Below are 17,025 nucleotides of genomic sequence, written 5' to 3' on the forward strand. Positions count from 1 at the left end.
AAGTACGTTCATGCCACATAGCCCAGAGCACACTAGCCAGCAAAGCACCTGTTAATAAGGGTAACAATACACCAAGCTTTCTAAAATTTCTTTAAAAAAGGAAGGAAGGAAGGAAGGGAGGGAGGGAGGGAGGGAGGGAGGGAGGGAGGGAGGGAGAGAGAGAGAGAGAGAGAGAGAGAGAGAGAGAGAGAGAGAAAGAAAGAAAGAAAGAAAGAAAGAAAGAAAGAAAGAAAGAAAGAAAGAAAGAAAGAAAGAAAGAAAGAAAGAAACATCATCCTGATACACCAAGGTTATAGGTTCGATCCCCAGTCAGGGCAAGAGTCAACCAATGATGACATGAATAAGTGAAACAACATATCAATGTTTCTATCTCTAAAATCAATAATAAAAATAAATTTAAAAATAAACAGAAGGAATACTTGCTAACTCATCCTGTGAAGCCAGAATTACCCTGATACCCAAGCAACACAAAGACACTACAAAAAAAAAAATAGTCCTTATGAATATACATGCAAAAATTCTCAACAAACCAAATTCATCAGCATACTAAACAGATTATACAACATGATCAAGAGAAATTTATCCCAGGAATACAACAATTGCTTAACCCATGAAAAGTAATCCCTTTAATAAACTACGTTGAAAGAATAAAGGGAAAAACCATCCAATTGATACAAAAAAAGCACTTGAAAAATTCCAATATCCTTTCATGATAAAAATACTCAATAAACCAGCAATAGAAGAGAACTTCCTTAACATAATTAAAGGTCATATATGAAAACTTACCACATCACACTCAATGGTGAAAGATTTAAAGTTTTTCCCTTAATATCAGAAACAACACAAGGATGCCTACTTTTGCCACTTACTAATAATGGAAATTCTAGACAGATAAATTAGGCAATAAAAATACATAAAAGGTATCTGTATTAAAAAGAAAGAAGCAAAACTATCTCTACTCACAGATGACATGGTCTTATATGTAGAAAACCCTAAAAAAATCTATAATAAAAAATAACAAAAAAAACTAATAGTGCTAATAAAGTAAGCAAAATTGCAGATACAAAAAGCAACATTCAAAAATCACTTGCATTTCCATACACCAGCAACAATCAATCCAAAAAGGAAACAGCTCCATTTAAAATAGTATCAAAAAAACCCAAAATACTTAGGAAATAAATTTACCAAAGGAAGACTAACGTTAACCAAGGCCAAAGACTTGTACACTAAAAACTAAAAAACCTTGCTAAAAGAAATTAAAGAAGACCAGCCTGACCTGTGGTGGCACAGTGGATAGAGCATCGACCTGGAACACAGAGGTCACCGGTTCAAAACCCCAGGCTTGCCCAGTGAAGGCATATATCAGAAACAATCAATGAACAACTAAAGTGAAACAACTACAAGTTGATGCTTCTCTATCCCTCTCTAAAAATCAGTAAACAAAAATCTTTAAAGAAAAAAGAAATTAAAGAAGACCTAAATAAATAGACATTCTAGGTTCATTAACTGGAAGACTTAATATTGTTAAGATGACAATACTACCCAAAGCAATATGCAGATTCAAAGCAATCTCTGTCAAAATCCCAATAGCATTTTTGCGATAATGGAAAAACACATCCTAAAATTCATATGGAATTCCAAGGAACTCTGAATACCCAAACAATCTTAAAAAAGAACAAAGTTGGAGGAGTCACATGTCCCAATTCCAAAACTTTGCAGTGGATAGAGCATCAACCTGGGACACTGAGGTCCCAGGTTAAAAACCCTGAGGTCACTGGCTTGAGCGCATACTCGCCAGCTTGAGCGTGGGATCACTGACATGATCTCACGGTCACTGGCTTAAGCCCAAAGGTCACTCACTGGCTTGAGCAAGAGGTCACTGGCTTGGATGGAGCCCCCCAGTCAAGGCATGTTTGAGAAGCAATCAATGAACAACTAAAGTGATGCAGCTACAAGTTGATACTTCTCATCTCTCTCTCTCTCTCTCTCTCTCTCTCTCTCTCCCTCCCTCCCTCCCTCCCTCTTTCTCTCTCTCTCTGTCCTGCATGCACATGTGCAAAAAGAAACAAGACTTAATCACAAAGCTACAGTAGTTAAAACAGCATGGTATTGACACAAAGATAAACACTCACATCTACAGTCTGCTTTTTAACAAGGGTGCCATTGGCTAAAAAATGGATGGATCAAAGACCTAAAATTTTAAGTTACATAAAATTCTTAAAAGAAAACGTAAGAGCAAAACTTCATGACCTTGGATTGGGCAACTGTTTCTTAAATATGACACCAAAAACAAAAGAGAAAAAAGAAAAATTAGACATCATGAGATAAACTGGTACTTTGACAGTAGGAATGTAAAAGGTGCAGCCACTGTGGAAAAGTTTGGCAGTTCTTTAAAAAGCTAAACATATAATTATCATGTAACCTAGCAATTCCATTCCTAGGTATATACCCAAATATCTGAAAGAAATGACTCAAACAGATATTTGTATGTGAATGTTCACATCCGTCAAAAGATGAAACAGCCTAAGTATCCAACAGATGAACAAACTTTTAAAATAGATTTTTTAAAATGTGGTATATACAGGGCTGGGCAAAAGGAGGTTTACAGTTGTGAGTACATGAAACACAGTTTATTCTTGTATTATTATATTATATTGTTAGTTATTATATTAGTAATATATTAGTTATATTATTTATTATTAATCTACATTAAAATGAAATATTATTCAGTCATAAAAAGAAATGAAGTTCTGATGCATGCTACAACATGGATAAACTTTGAAAACAGTATGCTGAAAGAGGTAAGCCACACACAAAAGGACAAATATTGCATCATTCTACCTCTATAAAATATCTAGAATAGACAAATTCATACAGATGAAAGTAGATCCGAGGTCACCAAAGGTTGGGGAGAGTAGGTAATGGGAAGTTATTGCTTAATGGGTTCATCGAGGTAACGCAAAAGTTGTAGAAGTACATACAGTAACTTCCTGAGTTATCAACATCCAATTTATGCACAACTTGTACTTAATGAATGGAGCACCATAAGGACTATATGTAATCAACTGCAGATGGACATCAGTGAAAATGGTATCATAGAGTTACTCGACTCCCATGGCATAGAACTAACTAATCTTCATTGGAACTAGAGCAGATGATCGCACTTAGGGAAGAAAACAGGGACCTAGAAACCCCAGAACTAAAAAGGTTATCCACAAATGAGGTAGCTGATCCTTTTCATCTCATTGAAGCAGGAATGGCAAAGTTAGAGGAGCAAGATCCTGATACAGAGAGGTTCACCAAAGTTTATTGTCCAGCTACCAAAGGCCTGAGATGCTACAGGGCCATTTATGATGAGAAAAAGAAAAGCTCTGGCCCTGGCCGGTTGGCTCAGCGGTAGAGCGTCAGCCTGGCGTGCGGGGGACCCAGGTTCGATTCCCGGCCAGGGCACATAGGAGAGGCGCCCATTTGCTTCTCCACCACCACCCCTCCTCCTTCCTCTCTGTCTCTCTCTTCCCCTCCCACAGCCAAGGCTCCACTGGAGCAAAGATGACCCGGGCGCTGGGGATGGCTCCTTGGCCTCTGCCCCAGGCGTTAGAGTGGCTCTGGTCGCGGCAGAGCGACGCACCCTGGTGGGCAGAGCGTTGCCCCTGGTGGGCGTGCCGAGTGGATCCCGGTCGGGCGCATGCAGGAGTCTGTCTGACTGTCTCTCCCCGTTTCCGGCTTCAGAAAAAATACAAAAAAAAAAAAAAAAAGAAAAAGAAAAAAAAAAGAAAAGCTCTGTACAAACCATCTTGATGCCTACTTCAAGAAATTGACTCTAGCATCAGAATGAAACCCTGACCCTCTAACACCAGTCCCATCCTCTCCAACAAGTTCATCATCTTCTGTATCATCAAAGATTGTTGAAGGCTGGATTTGAAAATGTTTAAGTATTTATATGCACAGAAAGGTAAAAATAAATACTATGTTAAGACAAACATCTGTCTAAGTTGTATTTAATAGGTAAATGTACCTGTTCTAACATATACAAATTCAACCGAACAAACCTACAGAACCTATCTTGTTCATAACCCAGGGACTGCCTGTAGTGGTAATGGTTGCACAACATTGTTAATTGTAGTTTGTTAATGTAGTTAATGCCACCGAAATATACACTTAAAAATGGTTTAAATGACAAGTTTTATGTTATACAGTGTGTCCGTAAAGTCATGGTGCACTTTTAACTGGTCACAAGAAAGCAACAAAAGATAGAAATGTGAAATCTGCACCAAATAAAAGGAAAACTCTCCCAGTTTCATACCTATTCAGTGCAGTTCGATGTGGGCTCACGCAGATTTTTTAGGGCTCCTTAGGTAGCTATCCCGTATAGCCTCTACACACTCGTCACTGACTGATGGCCTACCAGAACAGGGTTTCTCCACCAAACTGCCGGTTTCCTTCAACTGCTTATCCCACCAAGTAATGTTATTCCTATGTGGTGGCGCTTCGTTATAAACGCGTCGATATGCACGTTGCACTTTGGTCACAGATTCAAATTTAGCGAGCCACAGAACACACTGAACTTTCTTCTGTACCGCCACACCTCGACTGGCATGGCCGTGGGCTGCTTCGCTGTATACATGGTGTTATGTCATCATCTGCACATGCGCACATGCTGCCACATCATCCTACAGAAACTGGGAGGGTTTTCCTTTTATTTGGTGCAGATTTCACATTTCTATCGTTTTGTTGCTTTCCTGCGACCGGTCAAAAGTGCACCATGACTTTACGGACACACTGTATATATTTTACCACACTAAAGAACACTATAAGGTGGCCCATGAGTTGACAATTGCAGAACCTAGATAAAGAGCACGAGTACATTAATTATGTTGGTCTCTCTTCTAAATATTTAAGAAACAAAAAATGTTTTCTGTAGTTTTTTTTGGTAGATAGTTTACATCCAAGCAAAGAAGTCTCTTTCTATTTCTAAATAGCTAAAAGGTTTTATCATGAATGGGTGCTAAATTTTATCACATATGTTTTCTATATCTTCTAAAATAATCATAAAGTTTTCCCTTTAACCTATTAATGTAACAAATTTTATGCATGGATTTTCTAACATGAAACCACCTTTACATTTCTGGGATAAGCCCAATTTGGTCAGATGATCATTTTTACATCCTTCTAGGTTTGATTTGCCATATTTTGTTGGTCTTTCATGTACTTCCATAATTTTATAAGTAGCTATCATAAGGGACCACCAAACAGTAATATAAATATATACTCCCTCAGAGGAAGGACTCCTTCCTCATCCACTATTCCTTCCCTAGCTAGTACAGGGTCTAGGACACAGTAGGCATTCTATAAATGTATGGCTGATAAATAAGTGAACGAATGCATGGCTGGAGAGATAAACAGGTGAGCTGATGAACACCTTAATCCAGAATGATGCTACTTACCACAGCCCATACACAAAGCAGATTTTTCAGGGAGTGAAATAATACAAGGGCTCACCAACCAGTCCAGAATCAACTTTTCTGTCTATGAGCAACTCCGTTTGTCTGCAGCTCTGTAGGCTGGACCCTCATCTCACTTTCCCTCATTACCTAATCAACAACATTCCACAGTTCAGTGCCTGCTTTCACCCAACAAGATGTAGCCCTCATATCAACCCCAAAGCTTAGCTCCTATGCTGGGATTGAGGAGAAATGTGGCATTAGTTTCAAATTTAAAGTGTTCCTCCCAATCTCAGAATTTATTCCAAACAATCAAAATGGTCTCATCCCAACCTTGATTGGTACAGCAAGAGCCCAACCCATTAACAATTCACTGCATCAGCAGTCCAGAAGAGGAGAGCAATCAGCAAGGGAAACAGCTGAATTATTTCAGCAGCTGTAAATTATATGTTCTCTCCTCTCCCCCCTCCTTCAAGTCCATGTTCAACAGTGCCCCACTCTTCCACACTAAACTTGGGTTTGTCAAGTATCTATGTCAACTACAGAAACCAAACGAGTTCAAGAGGTAATATTAAAAAGCACTAGTTAGCCCTGGCCGGTTGGCTCAGCGGTAGAGCCTCGGCCTGGCGGGCGGGGGACCCGGGTTCGATTCCCGGCCAGGGCACATAGGAGAAGCGCCCATTTGCTTCTCCACCCCCACCCCCTCCTTCCTCTCTGTCTCTCTCTTCCACTCCCGCAGCCAAGGCTCCATTGGAGCAAAGATGGCCCGGGCGCTGGGGATGGCTCCTTGGCCTCTGCCCCAGGCGCTAGAGTGGCTCTGGTCGCGGCAGAGCGACGCCCCAGGGGGGCAGAGCATCGCCCCCTGGTGGGCAGAGCGTCGCCCCTGGTGGGCGTGCCGGGTGGATCCCGGTCGGGCGCATGCGGGAGTCTGTCTGACTGTCTTTCCCCATTTCCAGCTTCAGAAAAATAAAAAAAAAAAAAAAAAAAAAAAAAAAAAAAAGCACTAGTTAACTGATACTTAAATAACCTTTTGCCACCTGACTTGTGGTGGCACAGTGGATAATGTGTTGACCTGGAACACTAAGGTCGCCTAATCAAAACCCTGGGCTTGCCTGGGGTGTTGATGCTTCCTGCTCCTTCCCCTTTCTCTCTCTCTCTCTCTCTCTCTCAAATAAATAAGTAAAATCTTAAAAAATAAATAAATAACCCTTGCCTGATCAGGCGGTGGCACAGTGGATAGAGCATCAACCTGGAATGCTGAGGTCCCAGGTTCAAAACCCCAAGGTCGCTGTTGTGAGCACAGGCTCATCAGCAGGAGCACAGGGTCACCAGGTTGAGCATGGGGTCATGGATATGACCCCATGGGTCGCTGGTTTGAGCTCAAGCATCATGGCTTGAAGGCCAAGGTCACTGGCTCATCTGGATCCCCCCAGTGAGGGCACATATGAGAAAGCGATTGAATGAACAAATAAAGTGTCACAACTATTGAGTTGATACTTCTCATCTCTCTCCCTTCCTGTCTGCCTCTCTTGCAAAATAAGTAAATAAATAACCTTCTAACATCCACAAAATTACACTTTAACTTAAAACATCCTAGTCCAGGGGTAGTCAACCTTTTTATACTTACTGCCCACTTTTGTATCTCTGTTAGTAGTAAAATTTTCTAACCATCCACCGGTTCCACAGAAATGGTGATTTATAAAGTAGGGAAATAACTTTACTTTATAAAATTTATAAAGCAGAGTTACAGCAAGTTAAAGCATATAATAATAATTACTTGCCAAGTACTTTATGTCGGATTTTCACTAAGTTTGGCAGAAAAAATCTTTTATAAAACAACTTACTATAGTTAAATCTATCTTATTTGTACTTTGGTTGCTCTGCTACCGCCCACCATGAAAGCTGGAATGCCCACTACTGGGCGATAGGGACCAGGTTGACTACCACTGCCCTAATCTATTAGTTGTTTAATTAAATCCCTTAAGACCTTTGGACACTGGCACAGAGCACACTGCCCTGTGGAGAAGTTCCCCGGCCCTGGCCTTGGCAGGCTGCAGAAGGGGAGAAGCCCATGTTCCTGGAGAAGTGCCAGCAGAACCCTGTTTTTTTTCTAGAATCTCCTGATAAGGTGGTTTCTCTCCACATCCCTGGTCTCCACAGGGCAGCAAAAACATGACGAATACATTCTGAGCATGGAAGATTGCCAAACCAGGCTACACTTTATTTTTTCAAGTGTAATCTTTTTTAAAAGGGCACATATAAACCCAAAAGAGACATCTGGTATCTGTTCTTAAGAGTGGTATATCACGAGACATTCAAGGATGTATGCACAAGAGGGCTACGACAGGATTCATGACAGCTGGCAGGGTCGGGGGGTTCTGCAAAATGCCACCAACCAAATCCCAGCCTTCCAGGAGTCATCAGCTGTGCGACTGACAGGGTTACAGTTCAGCCAACAGCAACATTCTAGACGGGAGCCTGAAAGGGTCTGAGTTCCAGTGAATGAGTTTATGATAGGGATGCCAGCAGGATCCCAGGAAGTCTCTGCTGCCACAGTAGGGGCTCCACAAGGACAACTTTGCCAGGTAGCCTTTTCACAGCACCAGATTTGACAAAATGGGATGACATGCCAGCTACCTGCCCAGGTGAACATATTCTAGAAACAATCAGTCTCACAATCAGCCTCCAGGCAGAGCTCATTTGGCCAAGGATTAGTAAGCATTTGGAGCCCTTGTTATGGGTAGCAAGAGCTCTGAACCCATCCCACTGGGTCATGAGGAAGACTATAATTTCAAGAGTATCAAAGGTGTGAGAGATGCCAAAAGGCCCTCCCTTGCCTCACCCTTACAGCAAGGGCCCCAGTTCTTTCTAGTTTCCTTACAAAACTACCACCTCACCTCTCAATTAACCTTACTTTTTTTTTGTCTGTGTCACTCATCGCCTATTCTATTTTGCCTAAAGGGCTCGCTCTGTCACAAAGTAGGAGACAATTCTTCCCAATTATTCCATCCTGACTCTCACTGCTCAGGGATTACACTTGTGGCAGCTCTCCTTAAAACAGCCAATGCAGTCCCTGGGTAGGCCAACACAGAAAAGGTAAAAGAAGCTTGGTTAATATTACAGGCTCTTACCCTGAAAGCAACCATTCTAATAAACAACTAGGCACAAGCCCTGACTTCAGAGAAGCCAGATATTTGGGGTATAGCTCACAAAAACATGGAGAACATCCAGATAAAAAAAAAACAGAACAGCACTATACCCACGCAGCCCAGCCACACTGCTCACTTCCTACCTGCAGTTTCACACCCACACCCAGGTCATTTCAATTCCAGATGAGCGGTTAACAGCCACATCAATCCAGAAAATTATTTTTTCAAAGACCTTGTTCATTGTCCCATATAGCTACCAAAAACCCAAAATTCTGTGCACTATGAAAAGAAAAAGAAATCCTTATTGCCTATTATGAAACATATATCCAGCTGCAGCCACCTCAAATCAGCAGATTATCTTCCAATATATACTCATTGAGATTTGCTGTATCCCAGACATCTGTCAAATGCTAAGGATACAAAGACTAAGTAAATAAGAATCCTGTCCTCTAGGAGCTTCCAGATGAGCAAGAGAGATGAGTAAAGCACTATAACTACTATAGGGTTATAGTGTTATATCTTTGTCAAAGATAGCTAGAGGGCTCTAAGGTAGGAAAAAACAGTTATCTTCATTAAGAGATGGAGTTCAAGGAGAACTTCCTGGAAGAGGTGAGCTTTAAAGATTAAAAGAGGAAAAAGAATCAGCTAGTGTTCACTTTAGCAGCACATTGGAGCTCCAGTGGCGCAATCGGTTAGCGCGCGGTACTTATACTTTAGCAGCACATATACTAAAATCAGAACAATACAGAGATTAGCATGGCCCCTGCACAAAAATGACACACAAATTTGTGAAGCATTCCATATTTTTAAAACAGCTTGGTACTGGCATAAGAACAGGCATAAAGATCAATGGAACAGAACAGAGAACCCAGAAATAAACCCATGCCTTTATGGTCAATTAATATTTGACAGAGGAGGCAGAAGTATACAATGGAGTAAAGAGTCTCTTTAATAAATGGTGTTGGGAAAATTGGGCATGTACATGCAAAAAAAAAATTAAACTAGACCACCAACTTACACCATTCACAAAAATAAACTCAAAATAGATAAAAGACTTAATTAAATGTAATATGCAAAACCATAAAAATCCTAGAAGAAAACACAGGCAGTAGACTCTCAGACATCTCTCGAAGTAATATTTCTGCAAATATATCTCCTCAGGCAAGTGAAATAAAAGACAAAATAAACAAATAGGACTATATCAAACTTTTGCACAGCAAAAGACACCATTAACAAAATAAAAAGACAACCCACTCAATGGGAGAACATACTTGCCCATGCATCTGATAAGGGGTTAATAACCAAAATTTATAAAGAATTTATAAAACTCAACACCAGGAAGGTAAACAGTTCAATTACAGAATGGGCAAAGGACCTGAATAGATACTTCTCCAAAGAGGACATACAGATGGCCAATAGGCATATGAAAAAATGCTCAACATCAGAAATCACTAGAGAAATGCAAATTAAAACCACAATAAGATACCACCTCACACCTGCCAGAATGGCCTTAATTAACAAACAACAAGTGCTGGCGAGGGTATGAAGAAATGGGAATCCTCCTCACTGCTGGTGGGAATGCAGACTGGTGCAGCCACTGTGGAAAACAGTATGGCGTTTCCTCAAAAAATTAAAAATGGAACTGCCCTTTGACCAAGCCATCCCACTTCTAGGAATATATCCTAAGAATCCCAAAACACTGATTCAAAAGAAGATAGGCAGCCCCATGTTCACGGCAGCAGCATTGTTCACAATAGCTAAGATCTGGAAACAGCCCAAGTGTCTTCAGTGGACAAGTGAGTAAAAAAGTTGTAATACATCTACACAATGGAATACTATGTGGCCGTGAAAAAAGAAATTTCACCTTTTGTGAGGGCATGGATTGACCTGGAGGGTATTATGCTAAGTGAAATAAGACAGGCAGAGAAAGACAAATATCATATGATCTCATTTATATGTACAATCCAATGAACACAATAAACTGAGGGACAAAATACAAACAGAGGCAGGGTCACAGGGAACAAACAGATAGACAGCTATCAGAGGGAAGAGGGAAGAAGGGACAAGATCAAAGGTGACAAGATTAGCCAAATTATATTTAATATATACATAACACATAGATACAGACAACCGAGTAGCAATTCCCACAGGGAAAGAGGAGATGAAGGGAGGGTGAGGAACGTAAAGGGGGTAAAATGGGGTTGGAACAGATGTTGCATGGGGCCTGGGGGATACAATGTAGTGGGTAGAGGGTGTCATATTGAGTGGGATACTTGAAATCATGTCAACACAATAAATTAAAAATAAAAAAAAATCTTTAAATAAAAAAAAAATTAATGATAAAAAAAAGAATCAGCCAAACAAAGACAATGAGAAAGGCATTCCAGAGACAAGATTATGTTTGAAGACCTAGAGGCATGAAACAAGGAATGAGCATTTATTCCAACAGCTGGAGCAACAGGCTTCATGATACACAAGAACTCTACCAGACAGGGCAGATGAGTTTCAAACACATAGCTCACTGCACTATTATTGCAAACTTCTAGAATCTTCTTTTTGGAACAACCTGTTGGTAAAATGGAGATTAGAGTGGGGAAAAGGAAGCCTGTTATAAACCTGCTAAGATAAGAGGGGCACCACTGTTTGTGAACTCTGCCTAGGAACAAATTCCTTTGCCTGACAGTTCAGTGGTTTGTTGGCTCTTGCAAATTCTCAGCATCTATTAAATAAAAAGAGCCAGTAAACAAAATCTGGAGTTGAACGGTATTACCCTCACAGTGCCCTAAAACCCCACCCAGTAGATAACTTGAACAGGAAAGCAGACTAAGATTCTAAACAGTCTATGCCACCTCTCCCTAAAGGATATGCCTGTTCTCCTCTCCTCTCATGTTTCACACTCAACAAGTTCACAGATAATTAGTTCATGCTCTTCCCACCATATTTCTGATCCTCTAGAGTTGCCTAGTTCTACTGCACAAGCCAGAAACCCAGGAGCTCTCTTCAACACCTCCCTTCTTTCTTCCCAACCTGCCCTTCCATCCCCTGCCCATCCATCATCAACTACTGTCAATTTTATCTACTATCTCCCTTCCTTACTCCTTCCCAAATTGCTATAAGCCACCCCCGACCTCTCAGGGGAGGGCTACTCAAGTAGGCTTTCAATGAAGCAAGACCTGAGCAGAATAATACAATGAAGAAACAGAAGGCACACAGCTTTAATGAATCTCTTGTTTGTTCAGCCCAGAGATTCTGGACTACCCAAAATCCAGTCTTCTAAGCCCCTCTGAAACACTCTCCATAAAAGTCATCTTCTGCACTCAGGGGCCCCATTCCATCACAGTTGCAACTAAATTGTGGGCTGCAGAGAGGGTTTGGTGCCTTGTATGAATCCTCTGGAGATTCCAATGCCTTGGGAGCCCACAGCCAGGCCTATGATTATGAGAATTAAATCCGAGATGAGGCAAGCTTGGCTCCCCACAGCCCCACCCCATGGAGACATACATGGAGTTGAAGAGTCTTCATCCCTACTCTGATACCCTCCCTCACCATAAGGGAAGCTATTTCCTTCCACCAAAGCAGGCGGAAGAAGGCAACTGTCAAGAAGATAATGTTAGTGTTGATAGTAGATTCGAAATCAATTTCCCAAAGTAAAGGACAAAACAGGTATTTAAGAAGGAGAAATCTGGCCATGCCTCTGACCCTCAATTCAATGGAAACTTCCCTTCATCCCATTCCCATCACTGGCCCAGAAGGAATACATGTATGTTGATGAATGAACAAATGGACGAAGAAATGAACAAATGGCAGGCTCAGGAGCTGAAGGGAAGGGGCAACAGGAGAGAAAGAAGAACCTGCTCAAAACCATCCTTTCATCATTCAGATGTCTCTCCACACCTCCCATGTACTATGTACTGTGCAAGGTGCTGAAAACAGAAGCATGCACAAACTACAATACAAAAGAGAAGAGGGGCCCTGGCCGGTTGGCTCAGCGGTAGAGCATCGGCCTAGCGTGCGGAGGACCCGGGTTTGATTCCCGGCCAGGGCACACAGGAGAAGCGCCCATTTGCTTCTCCACCCCTCCGCCGCACTTTCCTCTCTGTCTCTCTCTTCCCCTCCCTCAGCCAAGGCTCCATTGGAGCAAAGATGGCCCGGGCGCTGGGGATGGCTCTGTGGCCTCTGCCCCAGGCGCTAGAGTGGCTCTGGTCGCAATATGGCGACGCCCCGGAGGGGCAGAGCATCGCCCCCTGGTGGGCAGAGCATCACCCCTGGTGGGCGTGCCGGGTGGATCCCGGTCGGGAGCATGCGGGAGTCTGTCTGACTGTCTCTCCCCGTTTCCAGCTTCAGAAAAATGAAAAAATAAAAAATAAATATAAAAAAAATAATAATAATAAATATAAAAAAACACAAAAGAGAAGAGGGGAGAGGGGAGAAAAAGCATTCTTGTTCATCTCTCTGGGATGGCATATTTTCAACTACTACTTTAAAAGCACCTCCTGTTTTCTGACATTAATGCTATGCCTAATGGCACATATGCTACTGAAATCTTCACTTTTTATTGTATCCAGTACTTTGGGGCCTTGTGGTTTCTTTTCTAAGGAAAAACTTGTCATTCATCTCCTTGATTGAAAATTGACTTAATTTGGTTTGTGTTAGGTTGGTACAAAGTGGACATATAAGAGACTCACTGCATAGTTGGGTCCCAAACCACTGCCAACGAAAAGAAAATCAAAAACCTCACAACGTGAAGTTTAAGCTTCAGCCAAAAGGAATTATCTTCCCACAAGCATCTCTGTCGGATTTTTTTTTTTTTTAAATAAATTTTTATTAATGGTAATGGGATGACATTAATAAATCAGGGTACATATATTCAAAGAAAACATGTCTAGGTTATTTTGTCATTAAATTATGTTGCATACCCCTCGCCCAAAGTCAGATTGTCCTTCGCCACCCTCTATCTAGTTCTCTGTGCCCCTCCCCCTCCCCCTAACTCTCCCCCTGTCCTCCCTCCCCCCACCCCTGGTAACCACCACACTCTTGTCCATGTCTCTTAGTCTCATTTTTATGTTCCACCAATGTATGGAATCATGTAGTTCTTGTTTTTTTCTGATTTACTTATTTCACTCCTTATAATGTTATCAAGATCCCACCATTTTGCTGTAAATGATCTGATGTCATCGTTTCTTATGGCTGAGTAGTATTCCATAGTGTATATGTGCCACATCTTCTTTATCCAGTCTTCTATTGAAGGGCTTTTTGGTTGTTTCCATGTCTTGGCCACTGTGAACAGTGCTGCAATGAACATGGGGCTACATGTGTCTTCACGTATCAATGTTTCTGAGGTTTTGGGGTATATACCCAGTAGAGGGATTGCTGGGTCATAAGGTAGTTCTATTTGCAGTTTTTTGAGGAACCACCATACTTTCCTCCATAATGGTTGTACTACTTTACAGTCCCACCAACAGTGAATGAGGGTTCCTTTTTCTCCACAGCCTCTCCAACATTTGCTATTACCCGTCTTGTTGATCATAGCTAATCTAACAGGGGTGAGGTGGTATCTCATTGTAGTTTTGATTTGCATTTCCCTAATAACTAATGAAGCTGAGCATTTTTTCATATATCTGTTGGCCATTTGTATCTCTTCCTGGGAGAAGTGTCTATTCATGTCTTCTTCCCATTTTTTTATTGGATTGTTTGTTTGTTTGTTGTTGAGTTTTATGAGTTCTTTGTAAATTTTGGAAATTAGGCCCTTATCTGAGCTGTTGTTTGAAAATATCATTTCCCATTTAGTTGGCTGTCTGTTTATTTTTATATCAGTTTCTCTTGCTGAGCAAAAACTTTTTATTCTGATGTAGTCCCATTCATTTATCTTTGCCTTCACTTCTCTTGCCATTGGAGTCAAGTTCATAAAATGTTCTTTAAAACCCAGGTCCATGAGTTTAGTACCTATGTCTTCTTCTATGTACTTTATTGTTTCAGGTCTTATATTTAGGTCTTTGATCCATTTTGAATTAATTTTAGTACACGGGGACAGGCTGTAGTCGAGTTTCATTCTTTTGCATGTGGCTTTCCAGTTTTCCCAACACCATTTGTTGAAGAGGCTTTCTTTTCTCCATTGTGTGTTGTTGGCCCCTTTATCAAAGATTATTTGACCATATATATGTGGTTTTATTTCTGGGCTTTCTATTCTGTTCCATTGGTCTGAGTGTCTATTTTTCTGCCAATACCATGCTGTTTTGATTATTGTGGCCCTATAATATAGTTTAAAGTCAGGTATTGTAATGCCCCCAGCTTCATTCTTTTTCCTTAGGATTGTTTTGGCTATTCGGGGTTTTTTATAGTTCCATATAAATCTGATGATTTTTTGTTCCATTTCTTTAAAAAATCCCATAGGGATTTTGATGGGAATTGCATTAAATTTGTATATTGCTTTGGGTAATATGGCCATTTTGATTATATTTATTCTTCCTATCCAAGAACAAGGAATATTTTTCCATCTCATTGTATCTTTTTCGATTTCTCTTAACAATGCTTTGTAATTTTCATTATATAGGTCCTTTACATTCTTTATTATGTTTATTCCTAGGTATTTTATTTTTTTTGTTGCAATCGTGAAGGGGATTATTTTTTTGAGTTCGTTTTCTAATATTTCATTGTTGGCATAGAGAAAGGCTATGGACTTCTGTATGTTAATTTTGTATCCTGCGACCTTACTGTATTGGTTTATTGTTTCTAATAATCTTTTTGTGGAGTCCTTCGGGTTTTCGATGTATAGGATCATATCATCAGCAAAAAGTGATACCTTTACTTCTTCTTTTCCAATATGGATGCCTTTTATTTCTTTGTCTTGTCTTATTGCTCTGGCCAGAACTTCTAGCACCACGTTAAATAAGAGTGGAGAGAGTGGACAACCCTGTCTTGTTCCTGATTTAAGGTAGAAAGTCCTCAGTTTTATGCCATTTAAAATGATGTTGGCTGATGGTTTATCATATATGGCCTTTATCATGTTGAGATATTTTCCTTCTATACCCATTTTGTTGAGAGTCTTAAACATAAAATTGTGTTGTATTTTATCAAAAGCCTTTTCTGCATCTATTGATAAGATCATATGGTTTTTGTTCTTTGTTTTGTTGATATGGTGTATTACGTTAACCGTTTTGCGTATGTTGAACCATCCTTGAGATTCTGGGATGAATCCCACTTGATCATGATGTATTATTTTTTTAATATGTTGTTGTATTCGGTTTGCCAGTATTTTGTTTAGAATTTTAGCATCTGTATTCATTAGAGATATTGGTCTGTAGTTTTCTTTCTTTGTGCCATCCTTGCCAGGTTTTGGTATGAGGGTTATGTTGGCCTCATAAAATGTGTTTGGAAGTATTGCTTCTTCTTCAATTTTTTGGAAGACTTTGAGTAGAATAGGAACCAAGTCTTCTTTGAATGTTTGATAGAATTCACTAGTATAACCGTCTGGGCCTGGACTTTTATTTTTGGGGAGGTTTTTAATAGTTTTTTCTATTTCCTCCCTGCTGATTGGTCTGTTTAGGCTTTCTGCTTCTTCATGACTCAGTCTAGGAAGGTTGTATTGTTCTAGGAATTTATCCATTTCTTCTAGATTGTTGTATTTGGTGGCATATAATTTTTCATAGTATTCTACAATAATTCTTTGTATATCTATGATGTCTGTGGTGATCTCTCCTCTTTCATTTTGGATTTTATTTATTTGAGTCCTGTGCCTTTTTTCCTTGGTGAGTCTTGCCAAGGGTTTGTCAATTTTGTTGATCTTTTCAAAGAACCAGCTCCTTGTTTTATTGATTTTTTCTATAGTTTTTCTGTTCTCTATTTCATTTATTTCTGCTCTGATTTTTATTATCTCCTTTCTTCGGCTGGTTTTGGGTTGTCTTTGTTCTTCTTTTTCTAGTTCCTTAAGGTGTGAAGTTAAGTGGTTTACTTCAGCTCTCTCTTGTTTGTTCATATAGGCCTGAAGTGATATGAACTTTCCTCTTATTACTGCTTTTGCAGCATCCCAGAGATTCTGATATGTCGTATTTTCACTTTCATTTGTCTGTATGTATCTTTTGATCTCTGCGCTTATTTCTTCTTTGACCCATTCATTTTTTAGAAGTATGTTGTTTAGTTTCCACATTTTTGTGGTTTTTTCCCCCTCTTTTTTGCAGTTGAATTCTAGTTTCAAGGCTTTATGATCAGAAAATATGCTTGGTACAATTTCAATTTTTCTAAATTTGCTGATATTGTCTTTGTGGCCCAACATATGGTCAATTCTTGAGAATGTTCCATGTACACTAGAGAAAAATGTATACTCTGTCGCTTTGGGATGAAGTGTCCTGTAGATGTCTATCATATCCAGGTGTTCTAGTATTTCGTTCAAGGCCACTATATCTTTATTGATTCTCTGTTTGGATGACCGATCTAGAGCC

At 40.2% G+C, this 17,025-nt stretch overlaps 1 protein-coding gene and 1 non-coding gene across 5 annotated transcripts in view; one reads left to right on the forward strand and one right to left on the reverse strand.

Moving 5' to 3' along the window:
• SIL1 (SIL1 nucleotide exchange factor) overlaps positions 1 to 17,025 on the reverse strand; it is a 349,165-nt gene that overhangs the window by 207,699 nt on the left and 124,441 nt on the right. The window lies entirely within an intron of this gene.
• LOC136377802 (U6 spliceosomal RNA) lies at positions 9,293 to 9,398 on the forward strand. Its single transcript, XR_010746432.1, has one exon. It is a non-coding gene; the product is annotated as a U6 spliceosomal RNA (small nuclear RNA).

Source organism: Saccopteryx leptura, chromosome 6 (assembly GCF_036850995.1).
Source record: "Saccopteryx leptura isolate mSacLep1 chromosome 6, mSacLep1_pri_phased_curated, whole genome shotgun sequence".
Classification (NCBI taxonomy): Eukaryota; Metazoa; Chordata; class Mammalia; order Chiroptera; family Emballonuridae; genus Saccopteryx; species Saccopteryx leptura.